Source organism: Arachis ipaensis, chromosome B8, assembly GCF_059453495.1.
Source record: "Arachis ipaensis isolate K30076 ecotype BB chromosome B8, ASM5945349v1, whole genome shotgun sequence".
Classification (NCBI taxonomy): domain Eukaryota; kingdom Viridiplantae; phylum Streptophyta; class Magnoliopsida; order Fabales; family Fabaceae; genus Arachis; species Arachis ipaensis.
Window position 1 is genome coordinate 104,199,556 of NC_142443.1, and position 24,270 is coordinate 104,223,825.

Here is a 24,270-nt window from a genome sequence, read left to right on the forward strand (position 1 = left end):
GCTTAAGTGAAATGGCCAGCCAAGAACATCAAGAATTGCTAATCTTCACACACTTGATTGTTAATATTGAATCTTTAAAGTTGATTGCATGATTCTTTATTTGCTTGAGGACAAGAAAAGTTCAAGTTTAGTATTGTGATGCATGTGCATCATGATGCGTTTTTGATGTGATAATTAGTGTTGATCTAGAATTTTACAAAATAGAATTTCGTTGCAAGCATAGTCTAAATCAACAATTAATTTCCAATCAAATTTTAAATACAAGATATCACAATCAACACAAAATAACCGGGAGTTTGAAGTCCCAGGTCGTCTTTGATTAAAAAGGACTAAGAAATAAAAGTAAATAAGAAAGCAAGATCAAAATTTTGTGAAAATGCTATAATTGCATAAAAGAGCCTTGACTTGAGAATGAAAATTAAGGAATCCTATCATCGTCATAACCACAACTATGGTAATTATGTTGAGTCAATCTGATGAACGAATTTTTGCTAGTAAAGAAATCACAATAAATCCTCGTTGCTAGTATAGTTTCTAAACCAACAAAGAATCCTTTCGTACAAAAATTTGTTTGTCACTAAAGCAAACCCAATAAATTAAACTGAAGTATTTAAACCTTGGGTCGTCTCTCAAGGAATTGCAGGGAAGTATGTTACTATTGGTTTTGGAAAAGTATCTTTTTGGATTTTTGAAAGGTTGAACAAGAAATGTAAGTAATAAGAAAATAAACTAATAATTAAGAAAGCTCTTGGCAAGGTATGAGAATTAGAAGTCCTATCCTAGCTATCCTTATCAATTGTGACATCAATTGTCCATTGCTCCCACTTAGTTAACCTTTAATTCTGAAGGAAAGTCAAGTGGATGAATCAATTTGATTCCTCAAGTCCTAGTCAACTCCTAAGGAAAGACTAGCTTTAGAGGGATCCAAATCAACTAGTAACTTTCAATTATCAATCAACAAAGGAGTTTGATAACTCAAGAGTCTCCAATTACTCAACCAAAGCCAAGAGAAAAAAAAATCTACTCTAACATCCTTTCAAGCATTTAATCAAACACTTGGAAGGCACAACATAAAAACAAAGAAAACTAGCAAGGAATATTAAATCTAAACAACCAATTGCAAGTATCAATGATAACAAATAATAGAAGAAGCAATAAACATAAATATGAAATACCTCAAATTGCATTAAAAGGAAAATCAAATCTAACATGAAAATTCATAAACTAAATTGGCAACATAAAGTAATCAACAAGAGAAATAGATGAACTAAAGTATTAGAACTGATAAGAGTAGAAGAAAACTAAATTAAAGTAAAATAGAAATCTGAATTTGAGAAGAATTAAAGCTAAGAACCCTAAAACCTAGAGAGAGGAGAAAGCCTCTCTCTCTAGAAAACTATATCTAAAAACCTAAAAATTATGTGAATGAAAGTTGTATGAATGAATGAATGATTCCCCACTCTGTAGCCTCTATTCTGTGTTCTCGGGCTTGGAACTAGGCCAAAAAGGAGCCCAGAAATCGCTCCCAGCGTTTTCTGCAATTTTTGCACGTGGCGCATGTCACGTGTACGTGTTAGTCACGTGTACGCGTCGCTTGGCAAAAATGCTGGTCACGCGTAAGCGTCGCTGCCAGCTTCTCAAAACTTCATTTTCTTGCGTTCCTTCCACTTTTGCATGTTTCCTTTCCATCCTCTAAGCCATTCATGCCCTATAAATCCTGAAAACACTTAACACACATATCACAGCATCAAATGGTAATAAAGGGTAATTAAAATTGACAGTTTAAGGGCCCAGGAAACATGTTTTCAACTATATCACAGAATTAGGAAGGAAAATGTAAAACACGTAATTTATATGCATAAGTGTGAGAATAATGGATAAAAATCTACTAAATTAAGCACAAGATAAACCATAAAAATGGAGTTTATCAATCTCCCCACACTTACACATTAGCATGTCCTCATGCTAAGCTCAAGAGAACCAATAGGAATGAATGGGGGAAAGTAAGACTCATGTAATGCAACCTATGTATGTGAACGCAACTATATGTTAAGATGTTTCTATCTACTTGGTTAAAAGTAAACAAGTTCTTCAAGACAAACATAGATCAGATTCCACTAATTCAAATCATATAATAAAAGACAAGTAAACTTGTAAGAAGATAGCTCATGAAAGCAGGGAACATGAAATCAAGCGTTGAACCCTCACTGGAAGTGTATATGCACTCTAATCTCTCAAGTGTCTAGGGTCAATCACTCTACTCTTCTCTAGTCATGCTTTCTAAAACTTTGTTCTTCATCTAACCAATCAACAAATATTTAGTGTACAAATACAAATATCATGAGGTCTTTTCAAGGTTGTAATGGGGCTAAGGTAAGGGTGAGGATATATGTATGCCCAATGAGCTATAATATGAATCTTTGACTAACCTAAATTCTCACCTAACACACACATATACTCTATATAATTCTAAAATCATGCCTAGCTACCCAAAATCCCACTTTTGTACATTTCACATACTCATGTATCAATTTTTAATTCCATCACATGTGCATTGATTTTTTTATTGAACTTATCATTAGGGTGATTTTATCCCCTATTCATTTATTTCTTTTCTTTTCTCTTTTTTTTTTATAAATGAAAACATAATGTATCAATGCATATGGTTTTTCTGATTTCATATGAGTAAGCACCCAAATTTCTAATATTTGTCTGTAAAAACACAACACATTCTCATCAACCCAAGTTCTCACATTTTCCCACACTTAGTTGACACACACTATCTTAAGCTAACCAAAGATTCAAATCGGGTAATTAATTATTTTTTCTGCTTACGGCTAGTGATGTCGTAATATAAAGAACAAATGGGGATTAAAAAGGCTCAAAGTGGCAAACAAAGGTAAATGAAATGGTGGGCTATTTGGGATAAGTGAGCTAATAACAATTAATGGCCTCAATCATATGTATGCATGCAAATACACTAAACAATGGACATATAGAATGGAACAAACCATAGATTGTAATCATAGAGAAGAAAACACACAAGAATAAAAATTCATGGTTAAATAATGTAACCATATAATTAAGCTCAAAATCTCACAGGTTGTGTGTTCTTAGCTATAAACCATGTTCCAAATTACAATTTTCAAATAAGTTTAACAAAAAAGTTTTAATTTAAATGAGTGAAATGCTGTGAAAAAAGGTCTTGAAAAAGAACTTATCACTCCAACCAAGTAGTGGTAGAAGAACATGCACAAAATCAAACAAACATGCAATCAAATATGCAATCAAATATGCAAATGCAACAACTCAGTAACAAAGAAAACTAAACATTGATGCTGAAAAGAAAGTAACTAACCCATGGAAGTCGGTATCGACCTCCCCACACTTAAAGATTGCATCGTCTTCGGTGCATGCTAAGATGTGCAAGTGGACGGGCTGCTATAACTGATGCTTTTCTCCAAAGATTGTTGATGAGCGGATAATTTATACGCTTTTTGGCATTGTTTTTAGTATGTTTTTAGTAGAATCTAGTTACTTTTAGGGATGTTTTCATTAGTTTTTATGTTAAATTCACATTTCTGGACTTTACTATGAGTTTGTGTGTTTTTCTATGATTTCAGGTATTTTTTGGCTGAAATTGAGTGACTTGAGCAAAAATCAGATTCAGAGGTTGAAGAAGGACTGTTGATGCTGTTGGATTCTGACCTCCCTGCACTCAAAGTGGATTTTCTGGAGCTACAGAACTCAACATGGCGCGCTTCTAATTGCTTTGGAAAGTAGACATCCAGGGCTTTCCAGCAATATATAATAGTCCATACTTTGGCCGAGTTTAGATGATGTAAAAGGGCGTTGAACGCCAGTTCTACGCTGCTGTCTGGAGTTAAACGCCAGAAACACGTCACAAGCCAGAGTTGAACGCCAGAAATACGTTACAAACTGGCGTTCAACTCCAAGAATGACCTCTGCACGTGTAACATTCAAGCTCAGCCCAAGCACACACCAAGTGGGCCCCGGAAGTGGATTTATGCATCAATTACTTACTTTTGTAAACCCTAGTAGCTAGTTTATTATAAATAGGACTTTTTACTATTGTATTAGACATCTTCGGATCATCTTCGATCAGTTTTATGCTATCATAGACTTTCATGGGGGCTGGCCATTCGGCCATGCCTGGACCATTATCACTTATGTATTTTCATACGGTAGAGTTTCTGCACTCCATAGATTAAGGTGTGGAGCTCTGCTGTTCCTCAAAGATTAATGCAAAGTACTACTGTTTTTCTATTCAATTCAACTTATTCCGCTTCCAAGATATTCATTCGCACTTCAACCTGAATGTGATGAATGTGACAATCATCATCATTCCCCCACGAACGCGTGCCTGACAACCACTTCCGTTCCACCTTAGATTGAATGAGTATCTCTTGGATATCTTAATCAGAATCTTCATGGTATAAGCTAGATTGATGGCGGCATTCATGAGAGTCCAGAAAGTCTAAACCTTGTCTGTGGTATTCCGAGTAGGACTCTGGGATTGAATGACTGTGATGAACTTCAAACTCGTGAGTGCTGGGCGTAGTGACAGACGCAAAAGGAGGGTGAATCCTATTCCAGTATGATCGAGAACCTCAGATGATTAGCCGTGCTGTGACAGAGCATTTGGACCATTTTCAAAAGAGGATGGGATGCAGCCATTGACAAGGGTGATGCCTCCAGACGATTAGCCTTGCAGTGACAGCGCATCGGACCATTTTCCAAAGAGGATAAAAAGTAGCCATTGACAACGGTGATGTCCTTACATAAAGCCAGCCATAGAAAGGAGTAGGATTGATTGGATGAAGACAGCAGGAAAGCAGAGGTTCAGAGGAACGAAAGCATCTCTATGCGCTTATCTGAAATTCTCACCAATGATTTACATAAGTATTTCTATCCTTATTTTATTATATATTTTCGAAAACTCCATAACTATTTTATATCCGCCTGACTGAGATCTACAAGGTGACCATAGCTTGCTTCATACCAACAATCTCCGTGGGATCGACCCTTACTCACGTAAGGTTTATTACTTGGACGACCCAGTGCACTTGCTGGTTAGTTGTATCGAAGTTGTGAATGAAAAACAATTTATTAAGATGTGCGTACAGAGTTTTTGGCGCCGTTGCCTGAGATCACAATTTCGTGCACCAAGTTTTTGGCGCCGTTGCCGGGGATTGTTCGAGTTTGGACAACTGACGGTTCATCTTGTTGCTCAGATTAGGTAATTTTCTTTTTGTTTTATTTTCAAAAAAAAAATTTTTTTCAAAAATCTTTCAAAAATTTCTCCTTTGTTTTTGAAATTTTTTTTTTAAAATAAATGTTTTCAAAAATATATTTTTCTTCAGAATTTTTAAGAATGAATTCTAGAGTTTCATGAAGCATGTTGAAGCCTGGCTGGTTGTAAAGCCATGTCTAATTCTTTTGGATAGGGGCTTCCAACCATCAGCATAGAGGCAAGTTAATTGGAATGTCAGCCGTGGCATGTCTGAGTTACATACTAAAGCTTGGCTGGCTATTAAGCCATGCCTAACCCTCGGATTGGAGCTTTAAACTAAGAATACGAGATTCCTGGAATTCATATAAAAAAAATTTTGAAATCCTTATTTTCTTTTTCCTATATGTTTTTTTTCGAAAAAATATACAAAAATCCAAAAAAATAAAAAATAAAAATATCATAAAAATAAAAAATATTTCATGTTTCTTGTTTGAGTCTTGAGTCAAGTTGAAAGTTTGGTGTCAATTGCATATTCATCTTGCATTTTTCGAAAAATTCATGCATTCATAGTGTTCTTCATGATCTTCAAGTTGTTCTTGGTAAGTCTTCTTGTTTGATCTTGATGTTTTCATGTTTTGTGTCTTTTCTTGTTTTTCATATGCATTCTTGCATTCATGGTGTCTATACATGAAAAATTTTTAAGTTTGGTGTCTTGCATGTTTTCTTTGCATTAAAAATTTTTCAAAAATAAGTTCTTGATGTTCATCTTGACATTCAAAGTGTTCTTGGTGTTCATCTTGACATTCATAGCATTCTTGCATGCATTCATTGTTTTGATCCAAAATTTTCATGCATTGAGTCTTTTCATGTTTTTCCCTCTCATCATTAAAAATTCAAAAATAAAAAAAATATCTTTCCCTTTTTCACTCATAAATTTCAAAAATTTGAGTTGACTTTTTCAAAACTTTTTAAAATCTAGTTATTTTTATGAGTCAAATCAAATTTTCAATTTAAAAATTTTATCTTTTTCAAAATCTTTTTCAAAAATCAATTCTTTATCATTTTTCTTAGTTATTTTCGAAAATTATAAAAATCTTTTCCAAAAATCTTTTTCTTAATTTTATCTCATAATTTTCGAAAATAACATCAACAATTAATGTTTTGATTCAAAAATTTCAAGTTTGTTACTTACTTGTTAAGAAAGATTCGAACTTTAAGTTCTAGAATCATATTTTGTGATTTCTTGTGAATCAAGTCATTAATTGTTATTTTCAAAATCAAATCTTTTTCAAAACTAATTTCAATCATATCTTTTAAAAAATATCTTCTTATCTTATCTTTTTTCTAAAATTTGATTTTAAAATATCTTTTCTAACTTCTTATCTTCTTATCTTTTCAAAAATTGATTTTCAAAATTTGTTTCAACTAACTAACTAACTTTTTGTTTGTTTCTTATCTTTTTCAAAACTACCTAACTAACTCTCTCTCTCTCTCTCTAATTTTCGAAAATATCTTCCCTCTTTTTCAAAATTTCTTTTTAATTAACTAATTATTTTAATTTTTGATTTTAATTTTCGAAAAATTACTAACCTTTTTCAAAAACTATTTTCGAAAATCACTAACTCTTTTTCAAAAATAATTTTCGAAAATTCTCCTTCTCTCTCATCTCCTTCTATTTATTTATTCATCTACTAACACCTCTCTTCATCCCACATCTCTGCTCTCCTTACCCTTGTGTTTCTTTCATTACATTACATTCTTTTCTTCTTCTACTCACACAGGGGAACCTCTATACCTGTGGTAAAAAGGATCCCTATTATTATTTTTCTGTTTCCTTCTCCTTCATATGAGCAGGAGCAAGGACAAGAATATTCTTGTTGAAGCAGATCCAGAACCTGAAAGGACTCTGAAGAGGAAACTAAGAGAAGCTAAATTACAACAATCCAGCAAGCACCTTTCAGAAATTTTCGAACAGGAAGAGGAGATGGCAGCCGAAAATAATAATAATGCAAGGAGGATGCTTGGTGACTTTACTGCACCTAATTCCACTTTACATGGAAGAAGCATCTCCATTCCTGCCATTGGAGCAAACAATTTTGAGCTGAAACCTCAATTAGTTTCTCTGATGCAGCAGAACTGCAAGTTTTATGGACTTCCATCTGAAGATCCTTTTCAGTTCTTAACTGAATTCTTGCATATCTGTGATACTGTTAAGACTAATGGAGTAGATCCTGAAGTCTACAGGATCATGCTTTTCCCTTTTGCTGTGAGAGACAGAGCTAGAATATGGTTGGACTCTCAACCTAAGGATAGCCTGAACTCTTGGGATAAGCTGGTCAAGGCTTTCTTAGCCAAGTTCTTTTCTCCTCAAAAGCTGAGTAAGCTTAGAGTGGATGTTCAGACCTTCAGACAGAAAGAAGGTGAATCCCTCTATGAAGCTTGGGAGAGATACAAAGAACTGACCAAAAAGTGTCCTTCGGACATGCTTTCAGAATGGACCATCCTGGATATATTCTATGATGGTTTATCTGAGCTATCAAAGATGTCATTGGATACTTCTGCAGGTGGATCCATTCACCTAAAGAAAATTCCTGCAGAAGCTCAAGAACTCATTGACATGGTTGCCAATAACCAGTTCATGTACACTTCTGAGAGGAATCCTGTGAGTAATGGGACGCTTATGAAGAAGGGAGTTCTTGAAATTGATACTCTGAATGCTATATTAGCTCAGAATAAAATATTGACTCAGCAAGTCAATATGATTTCTCAGAGTCTGAATGGAATGCAAGCTGCATCCAACAGTACTCAAGAGGCGCCTTCTGAAGAAGAGGCCTATGATCCTGAGAACCCTGCAATAGTAGAGGTAAATTACTTAGGTGAACCTTATGGAAACACCTATAACTCATCATGGAGAAATCATCCAAATTTCTCATGGAAGGATCAACAAAAGCCTCAACAAGGCTTTAATAATGGTGGAAGAAATAGGTTTAGCAATAGCAAGCCTTTTCCATCATCCACTCAACAACAGACAGAGAACTCTGAACAAAATACCTCTAATTTAGCAAACTTAGTCTCTGATCTATCTAAGGCCACTGTGAGTTTCATGAATGAAACAAGATCCTCCATTAGAAATTTGGAAGCACAAGTGGGCCAGCTGAGTAAAAGAGTCACTGAAATCCCTCCTAGTACTCTCCCAAGCAATACAGAAGAAAATCCAAAAGGAGAGTGCAAGGCCATTGATATAACCATCATGACCGAATCCAAAGAGGAAGGGGAGGACGTGAATCCCAGTGAGGAAGACCTCCTGGGACGTCCAATGATCAATAAGGAGTTTTCCTTTGAGGAACCAAAGGAATCTGAGGCTCATCTAGAGACCATAGAGATTCCATTAAACCTCCTTATGCCATTCATGAGCTCTGATGAGTATTCCTCTTCTGAAGAGAATGAGGATGTTACTGAGGAGTAAGTTATCAAGTACCTTGGTGCAATCATGAAGCTGAATGCCAAATTATTTGGTATTGAGACTTGGGAAGATGAACCTCTCTTGTTCACCAATGAACTAAGTGATCTGGATCAACTGAGATTGCCTTAGAAGAAACAGGATCCTGGAAAGTTCCTAATACCTTGTACCATAGGCACCATGATCTTTGAAAAGGCTCTGTGTGACCTTGGTTCAGGGATAAACCTGATGCCCCTCTCTGTAATAGAGAAACTGGGAATCTTTGGGATGCAAGCTACTAAAATCTCATTAGAGATGGCAGACAATTCAAGAAAACAGGCTTATGGACAAGTAGAGGACGTGTTAGTAAAGGTTGAAGGCCTTTACATTCCTACTGATTTCATAATCCTTGATACTGGGAAGGATGAGGATGAATCCATCATCCTTGGAAGACCTTTCCTAGCCACAGCAAGAGATGTGATTGATGTTGACAGAGGTGAATTAGTCCTTCAATTGAATGAGGACTCCCTTGTGTTTACAACTCAAGGTTACCCTTCTGTAAACATGGAAAAGAGGCACAGTAAGCTTCTCTCAAAACAGAGTCAACCAGAGCCCCCACAGTCAAACTCTAAGTTTGGTGTTGGGAGGCCACAACCAAACTCTAAGTTTGGTGTTGGGAAGTCTCAACAAAGCTCTGAACATCTGTGAGGCTCCATGAGAGCCCACTGTCAAGCTATTGACATTAAAGAAGCGCTTGTTGGGAGGCAACCCAATTTTTATTTATCTAATTTTATTTTTCTTGTTCTTTCATGTTTTATTAGGTTCATGATCATGTGGAGTCACAAAATAAATATAAAAATTGAAAACGGAATAAAAAATAGCAGAAGAAAAATCACACCATGGAGGAGGATCTCACTGGCGTTTAAACGCCAGTAAGAAGCATCTGGCTGGCGTTCAACGCCAGAACAGAGCATGGCTCTGGCGCTGAACGCCCAAAATGGGCAGCATCTGGGCGTTTGAACGCCAGAATTGCACCCTGGAGAAGGGCTGGCGCTGAACGCCCAGAACAAGCACCAATCTGGCGCTGAATGCCCAGAGTTGTGTGCAAGGGCATTTTGCATGCCCAATTTGGTGCAAGGATGTAAATCCTTGAACACCTCAGGATCTGTGGACCCCACAGGTTGAAGGCCACTACATCCTTGCTGATTTCATAATCCTAGACACTGGAAAGTGTATGGATGAATCCATTATCCTTGGCAGACCCTTCCTAGCCAGAACAAAAGCTGTGATTGATGTTGACAGAGGAGAATTAATCCTTCAAGTGACTAAGGACTCCCTTGTGTTTAAGACTCAAGGTTCTCCTTCTGTAACCATGGGGAGGAAGCATGAAAAGCTTCTCTCAAAACACAGTCAAACAAAACCCCCAAAACCAAACTCTAAGTTTGATGTTGAGAGGCCACAACCAAACTCTAAGTTTGGTGTTGAGAGGCTCCAACCCTGCTCTGATTATCTGTGAGGCTCCATGAGAGCTCACTGTCAAGCTATTGACATTAAAGAAACGCTTGTTGGGAGGCAAACCAATATTATTTAATTATATCTATTTATTTTGCATTGTTATTTTATGTTTTCTGTAGGTTTATGATCATGTGAAGTCACAAAAACAATTGAAAAAGCAAAAACAGAATGAAAAATAGTATCAAAAATAGCACACCCTGGAGGAGAAGCTCACTGGCGTTTAACGCCAGAAAGGGGCACAGAACTGGCGTTTAACGCCAGAAATGGGCACAGAGCTGGCGTTAAACGCCAGACAGGGGAGAAAAGCTGGCGTTAAATGCCAGAAATGGGCAGCAACCTGGTGTTTAACGCCAGGATTGGCACAGGAAGGGGCGTTTACACGCCAATATGGTACAGCGATGATAAATCCTTGACACCTTAGGATCTGTGGACCCCACAGGATCCCCACCTACCTCATCTCTCTCTCTCTTCTTCACACCTTCCCATTACACCCTTCCCTAAATACCCTTCACCAATCACCTCAATACCTCTTCCCCAAAAACCCCTCACCTATCAAATCCTATCCTCTTCCCCATAATTTCTTCACCAATCCACATCCATCCACTTTCCCTCACCTACCTCACCATTCAAATTCAAACCACTTTCCCTCCCAAACCCACCTATATATGGCCGAACCCTACCCCTCTCTCTACTCCTATATAAACCCATCTTCACTCATTCATTTTCACACATCATACACACTACTTGCCATCTTGGTCGAACCACTAAACCCCCTCCATCTCCTCTTTTTCTACTCTTTTCTTTCTTCTCCTCCATTTCCATAACCATTTATGGCACCAAAGGCCAGAGAAATCTCTAGAAAGAGGAAAGGGAAGGCACAAGTTTTCGCCTTTGAGTCATGGGAGATGGAGAAATTCATCTCAAGGGTGCATTAAGACCACTTCTATGAAGTTGTGGCCAAGAAGAAAGTGATCTCCGAGGTCCCCTTCACGCTTAAAAAGGGTGAATATCCAGAGATCCGACATGAGATTCGAAGAAGAGGTTGGGAAATTCTCACCAATCCCATTCAACAAGTCGGGATCTTAATGGTTCAAGAGTTCTATGCCAATGCATGGATCACCAAGAACCATGATCAAAGTGTGAACCCGGACCCAAGGAATTGGCTTACAATGGTCCGGGGAAAATACTTAGATTTTAGTCCGGAAAATATAAGGTTGGCATTCAACTTGCCCATGATGCAAGGAGATGTACGCCCCTACACTAGAAGGGTCAACTTTGATCAAAGGTTGGACCAAGTCCTCATAGACATTTGTGAAGAGGGCGCTCAATGGAAGAGAGATTCAAGAGGGAAGCCGGTTCAACTAAGAAGGCATGACCTCAAGCCCATGGCTAGGGGATGGTTGGAGTTCATCTAACGCTCAATCATTCCTACTAGCAACCGGTCTGAAGTTACTATAGACCGGGTTATCATAATCCATAGCATCATGATTGGAGAGGAAATAGAAGTTCATGAGGTTATATCCCAATAACTCTACAAAGTGGCAGACAAGTCCTCTACTTTGGCAAGGTTAGCCTTCCCTTATCTCATTTGTCACCTCTGCAATTCAGCTGGAATTGACATAAAGGAAGACATCCTCATTGATGAGGACAAGCCCATCACTAAGAAAAGGATGGAGCAAACAAGAGAGCCCACTCATGGACAAGAGCATGAGGAAATTCCTCATCATGAAATCCCTGAGACGCCTCAAGGGATGCATTTTCCTCCACAAAAGTATTGGGAGCAAATCAACACCTCCTTAGGAGAATTAAGTTCCAATATGGGACAACTAAGGGTGGAGCACCAAGAGCATTCTATCCTCCTCCATGAAATTAGAGAAGACCAAAGAGTCATGAGGGAGGAACAACAAAGGCAAGGAAGAGACATTGAGGAGCTCAAGCACTCCATAAGATCTTCAAGAGGAAGAACAAGCCGCCATCACTAAGGTGGACCCGTTCTTTAATTTCCTTGTTCTTTATTTTCTGTTTTTCGAATTTTATGCTTTATGTTTATCTATGTTTGTGTCTTTATTACATGATCATTAGTGTCTTAGTGTCTATGCCTTAAAGCTATGAATGTCCTATGAATCCATCACCTTTCTTAAATGAAAAATGTTTTTAATTGAAAAAGAAAAAGAAGTACATGAATTTTGAATTTTAAAATACTTTAATTATTTTGATGTGGTGGCAATACTTTTTTTTGAATGAATGCTTGAACAGTGCATCTTTTTGAATTTGTTGTCTACGAATGTTAAAATTGTTGGCTCTTGAAAGAATGATGAAAAAGGAGAAATGTTAGTTGATAATCTAAAAAATCATAAAATTGATTCTTGAAGCAAGAAAAAGCAGTGAAAAGCTTGCAGAAAAAATATATGCGAAAGAAAAAAAAGAGAAAGAAAAAGAAAAAGCAAGCAGACAAAGCCAATAACCCTTTAAACCAAAAGGCAAGGGTAAAATAAAAAAGGATCCAAGGCTTTGAGCATCAGTGGATAGGAGGGCCCACAGGAATAAAATCCTGGCCTAAGCGGCTAAACCAAGCTGTCCCTAACCATGTGCTTGTGGCGTGAAGGTGTCAAGTGAAAGCCTTGAGACTAAGCAGTTAAAGTCGTGGTCCAAAGCAAAAAGAGTGTGCTTAAGAGCTCTGGACACCTCTAATTGGGGACTCTAGCAAAGCTGAGTCACAATCTGAAAAGGTTCACCCAGTCATGTGTCTGTGGCATTTATGTATCCAGTGGTAATACTGGAAAACAAAATGCTTAGGGTCACGGCCAAACTCATAAAGTAACTGTGTTCAAGAATCAACATACTAAACTAGAAGAATCAATCACACTATCTAAATTCTGAGTTCCTATAGATGCCAATCATTCTAAACTTCAAAAGATAAAGTCAGATGCCAAAACTGTTCAGAAGCAAAAAAGCTAATAGCCCCGCTCATCTAATTAAGACTGATCTTCATAGATGTTTTTAGAATTCATTGTATATTCTCTTCTTTTTATTCTACTTTGTTTTTAGTTGCTTGGGGACAAGCAACAATTTAAGTTTGGTGTTGTGATGAGCGGATAATTTATACGCTTTTTGGCATTGTTTTTAGTGTGTTTTTAGTATATTTTAGTTACTTTTTATTATATTTTTATTAGTTTTTAAATAAAAATCACATTTCTGGACTTTACTATGAGTTTGTGTGTTTTTTTGTGATTTCAGGTATTTTCTGGCTGAAATTGAGGGACTTGAGCAAAAATCTCATTCAAAGGCTGAAAAAGGACTGCAGATGCTGTTGGGTTCTGACCTCCCTGCACTCAAAGTGGATTTTCTGGAGCTACAGAAGCCCAATTGGCGCGCTCTTAATTGCGTTGGAAAGTAGACATCCTGGGCTTTCCAGCATTATATAATACTCCATACTTTGCTTGAGATTTTATGGCCCAAACTGGCGTTCCAAGTCAGCATAAAAATTCTAGCGTCAAAATGCCAGAACTGGCATAAAAGCTGGAGTTAAATGCCCAAACTGGCACAAAAGCTGGCGTTTAACTCCAAGAAAAGTCTCTACATGTGAAAGCTTCAATGCTCAGCCCAAGCACACACCAAGTGGGCCCGAAAAAAGATTTTTGCATTAATTACCTATTTATGTAAACCCTAGGCTACTAGTTCTCTATAAATAGGACCTTTTGCTATTGTATTTTCATCTTGGAATCTTTGATTAGCCTTATGCTATCTTAGACGCTTTTCGGAGGCCGGCCTCACAGCCATGCCTAGACCCTTTTGTTCTTATGTATTTTCAACGGTGGAATTTCTACACCCCATAGATTAAGGTGTGGAGCTCTGCTGTTCATCATGAATTAATGCAAAGTACTATTTGTTTTTCTCTTTAATTCACGCCTACTTCTTCTCCAAGATATACTCTCGTACGTAATTCAGTTAAGTCAAAATGAAGGGGTGACCCGTGACAATCACCTAATTTTCGTTACTCTCTTAGCCAAGGTCACGTGCCTGACAACCACAAAGCGATCTACATGATGTTCAACGTAGTCATTGGACGACAGCTGGAGTATATTCTCTTGGGTTTCTAATCTAAGATTAGAACCTTCGTGGTATAGGCTAGAATTATTGGCGGCCATTCCTGAGATCCGGAAAGTCTAAACCTTGTCTGTGGTATTCTGAGTAGGATCTGGGAAGGGATGACTGTGACGAGCTTCAAACTCGCGAGTGTTGGGCGTAGTGACAGACGCAAAAGGATGAATGGATCCTATTCCAACATGATCGAAAACCAACAGATAATTAGCTGTGCGGTGACAGTGCATTTGGACCATTTTCACTAAGAGGACGGGAGGTAGCCATTGACAATGGTAAAACCCAACATACAGCTTGCCATGGAAAGGAGTATGAATGATTGGATGAAGGCAATAGGAAAGCAGAAGTTTAGGAGGAACAAATCATTTTCATACGCTTATCTGAAATTCTCACCAATGAATTACATAAGTATCTCTATCTTATTTTATATTTTATTTATCTTTTAAATATCTTAAACTCCATAACCATTTGAATCCGCCTGACTAAGATTTACAACATGACCATAGCTTGCTTCAAGCCGACAATCTCCGTGGGATCGACCCTTACTCACGTAAGGTTTATTACTTGGACGACCCAGTGCACTTGCTGGTTAGTTGTGCGAAGTTGTGATAAAGAGTTGAGATTACAATTGTGCGTACCAAGTTGTTGGCGCCATTGATGATCACAATTTCGTGCACCAGAGCTTATGGAAGACAAAACACAAAGGACCTTCACTGTGAATGGCCATTGACTCAAGCATTACCTAGGGGACTCACTGGATGAGAAGAAAGTGAGCTACAACCTCAGCTAACAAAGGAAGAATGTCAAGCTAATGATGATAAATAAGCACTAGTTGGGAGGCACCCCAACACTTTATATCCTTTTGATTTATTTCTTTCTTAGAAGTAGTTAACATTTGCCTAATTAGATAGTTTGAGTTTTAGTTGAAAATTTATGTTTTCTTGCCTTCTAAGAAGTAGATTGTAGATAGTGGATTAAGAATTTTGTTTTCTATTTTGGTAGTTAGAAGACCCGTATATTCTGTTTTCTTTTGGTCTAAAAAAATGCAATTTGATGAATACTTGTGCTAATGACGAGCTATTGGACTGAGAGCTAGCTAAAAAGCTAAGTTTTGTGTGGCCACCAATTTACTTAATCTAGGCTTACTAATCTTGAACAAATTATGATTAAAGGTAAGTCCAAAGATTAAGTTTGGTGTGGCCACCACCACACCCCACCATCTAGTAAAGCCCAATACTACTAAATCTGAAAGCATTTAATATATTGGGGGGAGCGGAAACGTGGTCTAAATGTGTTCAATAGAGGATGAAAGTAAAAGTATATGAAAAGATTGGAATTATTCTGTCTTTATGAACACATTAAAAACCCAATGATAAATCTAATTTATTAAGATGCAATAGGATTAAGTTTGGTGTCCCCAAAGGACACCCATCAGTTGTAATTTCAGCCATCCATATCAAAGAGGAATGTGGAGGATTCTTTTGTCATTGCTAATGAGGTTTCAGTTTTATTTTCAAGAGAGAGAATGGGACCAAGATGATTGATAGCACATAAAGCAAAGAAGTCAAAGTGTACTTGCACTTTGGAACTCAAAACATGCAGGAAGAGAAGTGGGATAAGGATTGGCGCCTCTTCCCACGCTAGGCGCCACTCCCCAAGTGGGAAAACATTGAATTCCTTTACTTCCCACCATTCGAACCCCACTTTACACACCTATAAAAACCCCTACTTTTCCCACCTCTCCCCACACTTCAAACCCCATCCCATAGACGAAAAGACTCTACAAAGGCTTTCTTCCTTTCTTTTTTCTTCTTTTCCCCTTACATATCTTTCACTACCCCCTACCTTTTTCTTGATCGGGACGATCAAGCTCTAAGTTTGGAGTTGGAGCAAAACTTTGTTTTGCTTACTCTCTTTTGCAACCTTCCCCAATACCTTCTTCAAACCTTTAAACACACTCCATCAACCCAATGGCACCACCAAAAACCTCAGCAGCATCAAAGAAAAGAAAGACTAAGGAACCAACTTTTAGATCCTCAAGCTCAAGTTTCAATGAGTACAAGTTCCTCTCCTCATTCAACCAAAACCAGTTTTATGATTGGGTGAATGAGAGGGGGATCATCCCAGAGGTCAGTTTCCAGTTGGGAAGAAATGAGCACCCTGAGATAAACAGAGAGATAAACAATAGAGACTGGGCACTCTTGTGCAACCCACCAAGGAAGGTAGTGGAAAGCTTGGTGAGCGAGTTCTATGCTAATGCCATGCCTCAGCCAGGATAACCTTATGGCTATCTTAGCTATGCAAGGGGGAAGTCCATTGATTACAGTCGCACTAACATAGAGAGGACGCTGATGGTGAAGCAGACAACCTCCACCCGAAGCTATAAGGAGAGAATGAAGCAACAAGACCCAGGATTTGATGAAATCCTAAATAAAATCTGTGTTTTGAATGTGCAGTGGATAAATGACAAGGATGGGAGGCCCAACCAACTGAGAAGAAGAGACTTGAGCCCCCAAGCTAGAGGGTGGCTGGATTTTGTGAGGAGGTCCCTAATCCTTACATCCAACACTTCAGAGGTGACCAAAAAGAGAGCTGTGCTCATATACAGCATCATGAAAGGTGAGAATGTCAATGTTGGGGAATTGATTGCCAGCAACATCAACAAAATTCTGAAAAGTACCAAAGATAGCTCAAGGTTGGCATTCTCCAGCATCATCCAAAGGCTGTGTGATGAAGCAGGGGTGGAGAGGATAATTGATAAAGTGCTAGTGGAGCAAGAAAATCCCATAACTGCCATGAAGATGGCCAAAGTGGTGGCTGTCAACCCACTTCAAAGGGCCCAGGAGCATAAGGCTCATGCTCATGAGCCACATGTGCAACAACAACAAGAAGAAGAAGAGGCAGAGGAGCAACCACATTTCCTAGCACTCCAACCACCACCATACCAACAATACCAACAATTTCTAGAGGGATTCAATTAAGAACAATTTCAAGGGGATGTACACAAAATGAAGGGAGACTTACACCATCTGAGGGAGGATGTCAATCAACTCAAGGAGACTCAACAACAACAATGGAGCCAAGTGAACCAGAACATCCAACAACTCCAAGGGAATTGGGAGTACATGAGGAAGGAGTAGCAAGAACAGTTTGACTGGGGAGAGGTGCGAAGTGCACTTGATAAAATCTTAGAGCAAGGCAAATGGCAACAAAGGGACCTCGCTGAGTTCAGACATCTTTATGATGCTAGAACCATTTCAAGGAAGCAATATCATATCAACACACAAGCAAAACTGAATCACTTGTGTAATGTTGTGGCCGCTCTAAACCCAGGAAACCCAACATTCATGCAAGGGATGGAGGAGTTAAGTGCAAGACAAGAAGAAATTATGGCCAAGCATAAGGAGGATGAAAGAAACTACATGAGAAGGCTAGGATTTTGTAAGCCTAAGGACAAGAAAGCACAAGAAGGATCCTCCAACAAGGATGAAGATGACTCCTCCCCTTCCAAAAAGAAGGACAAAGGCAAAGGGCCAATGAGCTGAAGTTGAAGCTGCTCAAGGTTGTTAAGTCCCATGGTTGACACTCTCTAAATTCTGAATCATGTTTAAAGTTTTTCTCTCTGTTTTAAATTCTGTTTTTGAATAATTGCAATATTAGGATAGTTTATTTTCACTGCCTAGTTTTTTTATCATGAAGTCTTTTGTGAGTCCTTTTTAACTTCAAGAAAAAATGCAATGTGTTTCAAGTTTTTACAATATCAATAAAAGCATATTTGTCTTCATAAGAATTGTTGTGAGTTGCAAGAATAAAAGAGATTAAGACCAAGAGAGATCATTCAAAAACTAAGAAACAGAAAACTAAGTGTAGAACCTTGAATGAATAAAAGGGGAAAATAAATCATGAAAGGCAACTAGTCCTAGGAGGTATGACAAGTAAAGGTTAAGGGGTATTCCTTGAACATCTATAGAACCAAAAAGTAGTAAGCAATAAAGACCCAAGGCTCTGAGCATCAACTACTAGGAGGGAAAGAAACATTAAGAAGCTCCCAAGAGTTAGAGACCCTAGTAGATGCTTGTGGTGAAGATGTGTTAAGAAGAGACCTAGGCAAGTAAATTCTCAGGGGTGTTTCAACACCTAGTACCCTAGAGCCAACTGGTTTGGGAGTGCTGATTGAAAGCCTAATTAAAAGGCTGTCTTGAGATAAAACACTTAGAGTCGTGGTCAATAAATGGAAAAGAAAGAACAACCAAAAAGAAAATGAAATAACTCTTGCTACTTCAAGGTGACAATAAAAAAAGGGGGACCCCTGAAGCTTATACTTGAAGGAACCTCAAGGATCTAGGAACCTTTGTGACATTGAAATAAAATTATTCATGCATGTGTTAAGCACTTAGTCCTAATCTTAGTCATGTTTGCATCTATTCAAGGTCAAAGTCTTAAGTCATAAAAAGGGGCTACTCACACTAATTTGCTTGGGACAAGCAAAGCTTAAGTTTGGTGTTGTGATGACTTGCATCATATACCCTTTTTTTCTTGCATAAAAAGGACCATAAAAGGGTATAATCTCATTAAATCATTTCAATTCATGCATCAATTGGTAAACATTACAGTACATTGCTTTGAAATGAGTTTGTGCTGAATTTCAGGAGAAAAAGACATCAAAAAGGGGGAGAAAACAACAAAAGAAGCTGGGCATGTGAAACGGGCGTGCCACTTGGAGCAAACGCCACAAAATCACATGGGCGTGGCATGCCAGTACAACTTTCTAGAGAGCAACAATAAAGGCCACCAAAGGGGCGTGGCACGCCAGTACAACTTTTCAGAGAGCAACAATGAAGGCCACCAAAGGGGCATGGCACGCCAGGCTAGGCGTGGCACGCCAAACTCACCACTTAATCCATGGGCGTGCCACTTAGTGTCGATGGCGTGGCACACCATCTTTAAAATCACTTGGGCGTGCCACTTGAGGAACCAGGCGTGGCACGCCAAAGCTAAGAAGGACACAATGAATGGGCGTGCCACTTGAGCAGCTTGGCCTGGCACGCTGGTACAAAATTCCAGAGAGGAAGTTGAAGGTTAAAAAGGCTGGGCGTGCCACTTGAGCATCTGGGCGTGGCACGCCAAGGTACAAAGAAGGCCAAAGCAAAGGCTGGGCGTGCCACTTTGTGTCGAAGGCATGGCACGCCAGCCCAAGATCCTTTCTTGGGTGTGACACTTGAATGCTAGGTGTGGCATGCCAGCTACTAGAACCAAGGCAAATGATAGGCATGGCATGCCAACATCTGGGTGTGGCACGCTGGTTATACTTTCCAGAGAAGGAGAAACAAGGCCAACCATATGGGCATGCCACTTGGCATCGAAGGCGTGGCAGGCCAGCTTTTAAAATTAACTGGGCATGCCACTTGAGTCCCAGGCGTGGCACGCCACCATTACCAATCACCCAAGAGAAGACCTGGGCGTGCCACTTAAGTTCTGGGAGTGGCACGCCAAGCAGAGAAGCCAAGCACATGAAGGGCATGGCACGCCAAACCCTGGGCGTGCCACGTTAGTTCAACTTTCCAGAGAGATAGATCAAGCATATAGCATGGGCGTGGCACGCCAAACCCTGGGTGTGCCACGCTAGTTCAAATTTCCAGAAGCTAACAAGGAGAGGGAAAAGGCCTGGGTATGCTACTTGGGCTCGAAGGCGTGGCACGCCAGGCTAACCAAGGCTTTAAAAAGGCCTGGGCATGCCACTTGGGCTCAAAGGCATGGCACGCCAGGCTAACCAAGGCTTTAAAAAGGCCTGGGCGTGGCACGCCAGGGTGGTCAGTGAAGGGAGGCGTGCCACTTAAGGATTGGGCGTGGCACGCCAAGGCAGAATCAGAGCAAGGCGTGGCACGCCACTGAAGTGCCAATCACACGCCAGCTGTGAGCTCACGTTTTATGAGTTTCTTTTCCCTCCAAAATGTAATTTTGCTTTCACTTTTGTATTTTCTTTCTTTCTTTATTTGCTATTGCTAGGAGTAGTATATATACTCCTTGGAAGTACTGAAGAAGGGGTTAAGCAGTTGAGCTATTAGTTGAAGCATAGTTAGATTCACTTTTTCCATCCTTTACTTTTTCTTGAGCTATGAGTAGCTAAATCCCCTCTCATTGAGAGAGGAAGCTCTGTTGTACTTGATGGATTAATGATAGTGAATTCCTTCTTCTCTTCATCTTCTCTTTAATTTGCTAGAAGGAATTTCGTTCTTTATGCTAGTGTTCGATCACCTTGGAAAAGGGGTTGAATGCAAAATGGGTTTCATGGGAACCTTGGAAAAGGAAACATGAAACCATGCTAGAAATCCCTTCTCACACTTGAGTAGGATCTGGGTTTTGGTGTTTGGATATGGTGACATAAAATCCTCCCTCTACTTGGACCTATGATGATGTGTGGTATAATCAGAGTCCAAGCATATCTCTCTTCATGAGAATTAGACCAAGGAATTGGCTATTGATCAAGATTTGAGAGATTGAGTCACCAAGGGATTGGGGCTTAATCAATCATGATTGCAAAGAGGTCAATGAGTTGCATGATTGAAGAGGATATGAGCTGGATTTAATCCAAAGAGACAATATCTCCTGACCTCAATGAATTCCCTCATTCTTATCTTCCATTTTCTTTATAGTTTTCATTACATTCTGCAATTCCCCATTCCCATTTACTATTAAGTCATTTAAGTTTCTGCTCTTTACTTTCCTGCCATTTCCAATTCTGCCATTTACTGCTTTCATTTACTTTTGAGACATTTATAAATTTGCACTGTTACAATTCTGCAATCACAATCTATTCTGCTTAGCTTGACTAATTCACCAATTGATTAAAGTTGCTCAAATCTGCCAATCTCTGTGGATATGATCTACTGTGGGTTATTACTTAATTTTGGTGCACTTGCCAAAAGAACGAATTCACAAATTTTATAATGGGGTGTGAATTCGGCTCATCAGACGCACATGCCTTCATTAAAAATTCACGTGACTCGCAATTTTGGTGGATTTGAGGCCCATTTCTGAAGCCATATAGCTCATAAGGAAGGGAAAACGAAGACCATAACATAGCATTACATTAGTGTAGCTTAGGAGTAGTAGTAGATAGCTTTTAATATAGTTTTCTTTAAGTTTTTCATCATCTTCTCTACTGGGGTTTATACTAGGGTTTTACATTCAAGTGCCATTTCAATTTTGATCTTGTATTTTGCTAATTCCCACTGTAAGTATCTCTTTGTTATTACTCTTTATAGTTACATTGTTTTTACACTTTCTTATAATTCAAGTTAGAGTTCAATTTCACTTCTCCTTTGCAATTTCTATTTTTTTGTTGATGAATTTGATGTTTGATGATGTTTACATGTTTTCTTCAGTGTTTATTGTTGATTGAGATCATTTGTTGCTTTTGGTTCCAAGTTTTTTCTCATTTTTCCCATGTTTAAGGTTTTTGCCCACCAAGTGTTTGACAAAATGTTAAGTATGATTTTGGGCTAGTTTTCTATCTCTTGGCTTTGGGAGAGTGAGCAATTGGGTTCCTAGAGTTGGAATGTCCAACATTTAGTGTTAATTTTTTATTGTTAATTGTTCTTGTTCCCACTAACGCTATGTTGTTGCTAAGGCAATTAGCAAGCAATTTAGGATTTGTGGGTTAAGAACACTTATGCTCATTTAACTTTCTCTCCGATGTGAGGTTAACCAAGTGAGATTAATCCATTCTAGTTCGCATAGTTGTGGTTCCAACAAGGAAAGGACCCTTAGCTCACTCCATGCCAAGATACCTTTTATGCTTTAATCCCCTTATACACATTACATTAGTTTCTTTTACACTTTACTTGTCTATATTGCATAGTTATTTATTTGATCCCTTTATTAGTTCATTTATTACAATTTTGCATGTTCTTTCATTGCTTTATATGTTTATCCCTTTATTGAAAACTCCATAATCCTCACAACCAAGATTGTCCACTTATTGGTCTCAAGTGTCCTTGGGAGTTGACCCGGGAATTGAAACTCCCGGAATTGAATTGGTTTTGAATCATGACATATCCTTTGGATTGAACAATTTGATCTTGGGAATTCATTGTTGGGTTGGACTATGCTACCAATGAATTGATTCTTCTTTTGAACAATTCCGAACCGGCAATAATCCTCTCCATCACATTGGAAAGCTAACTTCCATATCTTTCCAGCAATATATAATGGTCAATACTTTTTTTCAAAGGAGTCTGTCCATATTGGGCGTTGAACACCCACAAACACCCCCTTTTTGGCGTTCAACGCCCTAAGGAGATTCAAGCCAGTGTTGAACGCCCAATCAAACCTTTTGGGACGTTCAATGCCCACCAAGGAGCACAAGGCAGCATGGATCAACCCTCTAATGGGCGTTCAATGCCCATCCCTCAAGCTGGACGCCAAGCTCAGCCCATACACTCAACCAAAGTGGGTCTAAGAGTGGATTTTTGCACCTCTAGTCTAGTCTATCATATTTTTGTACTTCATAGTTATTAGGTTATTATATATAGGAGAAGATCATCCTTGTTTAGGAACTTCTACCACCCTATTTTTGAATACACTATTTTCTATAAACTGTGAGCAACTAAACCTCCTAAGTTAGGGTTAGGAGCTCTGCTGATTCTCATGGATTAGTAATATTATTGTTTCTATTTCAATACACATTTGATTCCATTCTCTTTCATCTCATGAATTGAGGATGAACCGTGACATTCATCCTTGTTCTACATGGATTCCGTGTGAGTCCTGACTCAGATAGCATTGAATCACAGCTAGAGAGTGCATTGCGGATTCCCAAAGAGTACCTGGGCGACTTTGGATAAGTGACATAAAATTTCGTTGATCGTGGGTTACTGACGTCAGGGATTTTTGCCAGTAAAGAAGTTCATAAAAATAGTCGCGTTGTAGATATAGTCTCTAAACCGACAGAAATCCCTTTCGTACAAACGTTTTGGTTGTCACAAGTAACAAACCCCTTTAAAAATTGTTAACCGAGTATTCAAACCTCGGGTCGTCTTCTCAAGGAACTGCAAGGAAGTATGTTCTTATTATTGGTTATGGAGGTTGTAATCGGGGTTTAGAAGGTGAGAAGCAAGTGATTTAAATGACAAGTAAAGTAGATGGCAATTAAAATAAATAAATACTGTAAAGCAACTTTTGGTAAGGTAGGAGAAATTGGAAGTCCAACTTAGTTATCTCTCTCAACAATAATGAAAGTTGAATCTAAATTCCACTTAGTTAACCTTTACTAAAGTAAAGAAAAGTCAAGGGACTAATTAGTTTGACCTTCGAATCCTATTTATTTCCTAAGAAAAAGTTGGGATTATTAAAGTTCAGTTCAATTAGCAAGATAGCGATTATCAGTAATGTTGAGTTTGATAATATTGAGTTACTGATTTCTTAACCAAGACCAAAAAGGGAAAAAGTAAAATTGTTGGAATAAAAATGTCCTTAGATGGAAAGCAATGGTAACACAAATTAAGAAGAAAGCAATCAATAACTGAAATACCTCAAATAATCATTAATTCAAATCATAACATGGAAAGGGTTCATAAGTCAAGTTGGCAAAATTTATAGGTACGAACAAAAACATTAAAGTAAATATTAAACCTGGATCCAGAGTCACTCTTACAAACTAAGAGAAGTCCTAAATCCTAATCCTAATCCTAAGAGAGAGGAGAGAACCTCTCTCAAACTAAATCTAAATCATGGAAAGTGAAAATTGGCGAGCTCTCTCTGAATGGATGCGTTCCCCCACTTCATAACCTCTCGTCTATGCCTTCTGAACTTGGATTTGGGCCAAAAAGGGCTTCAGAATTTGCTATGAGCGTTTTCTGCAATTTTTGGTGCGTGGCCTCTGTCACGCGTCCGCGTGGGTCACGCGGTCGCGTCATTCGGAGCTTTTCTTGCCACGCGGTTGCATCAGTCATGCGACCGC

General features: G+C 38.6%; 1 non-coding gene across 1 annotated transcript; it reads right to left on the bottom strand.

Annotated features, from left to right (window-relative positions):
- Window positions 1-7,634: 7,634 nt before the first annotated feature.
- Window positions 7,635-7,742, bottom strand: LOC148549084 (small nucleolar RNA R71). Its single transcript, XR_015897379.1, has one exon. It is a non-coding gene; the product is annotated as a small nucleolar RNA R71 (small nucleolar RNA).
- Between the last annotated feature and the right edge of the window lie 16,528 nt (window positions 7,743-24,270).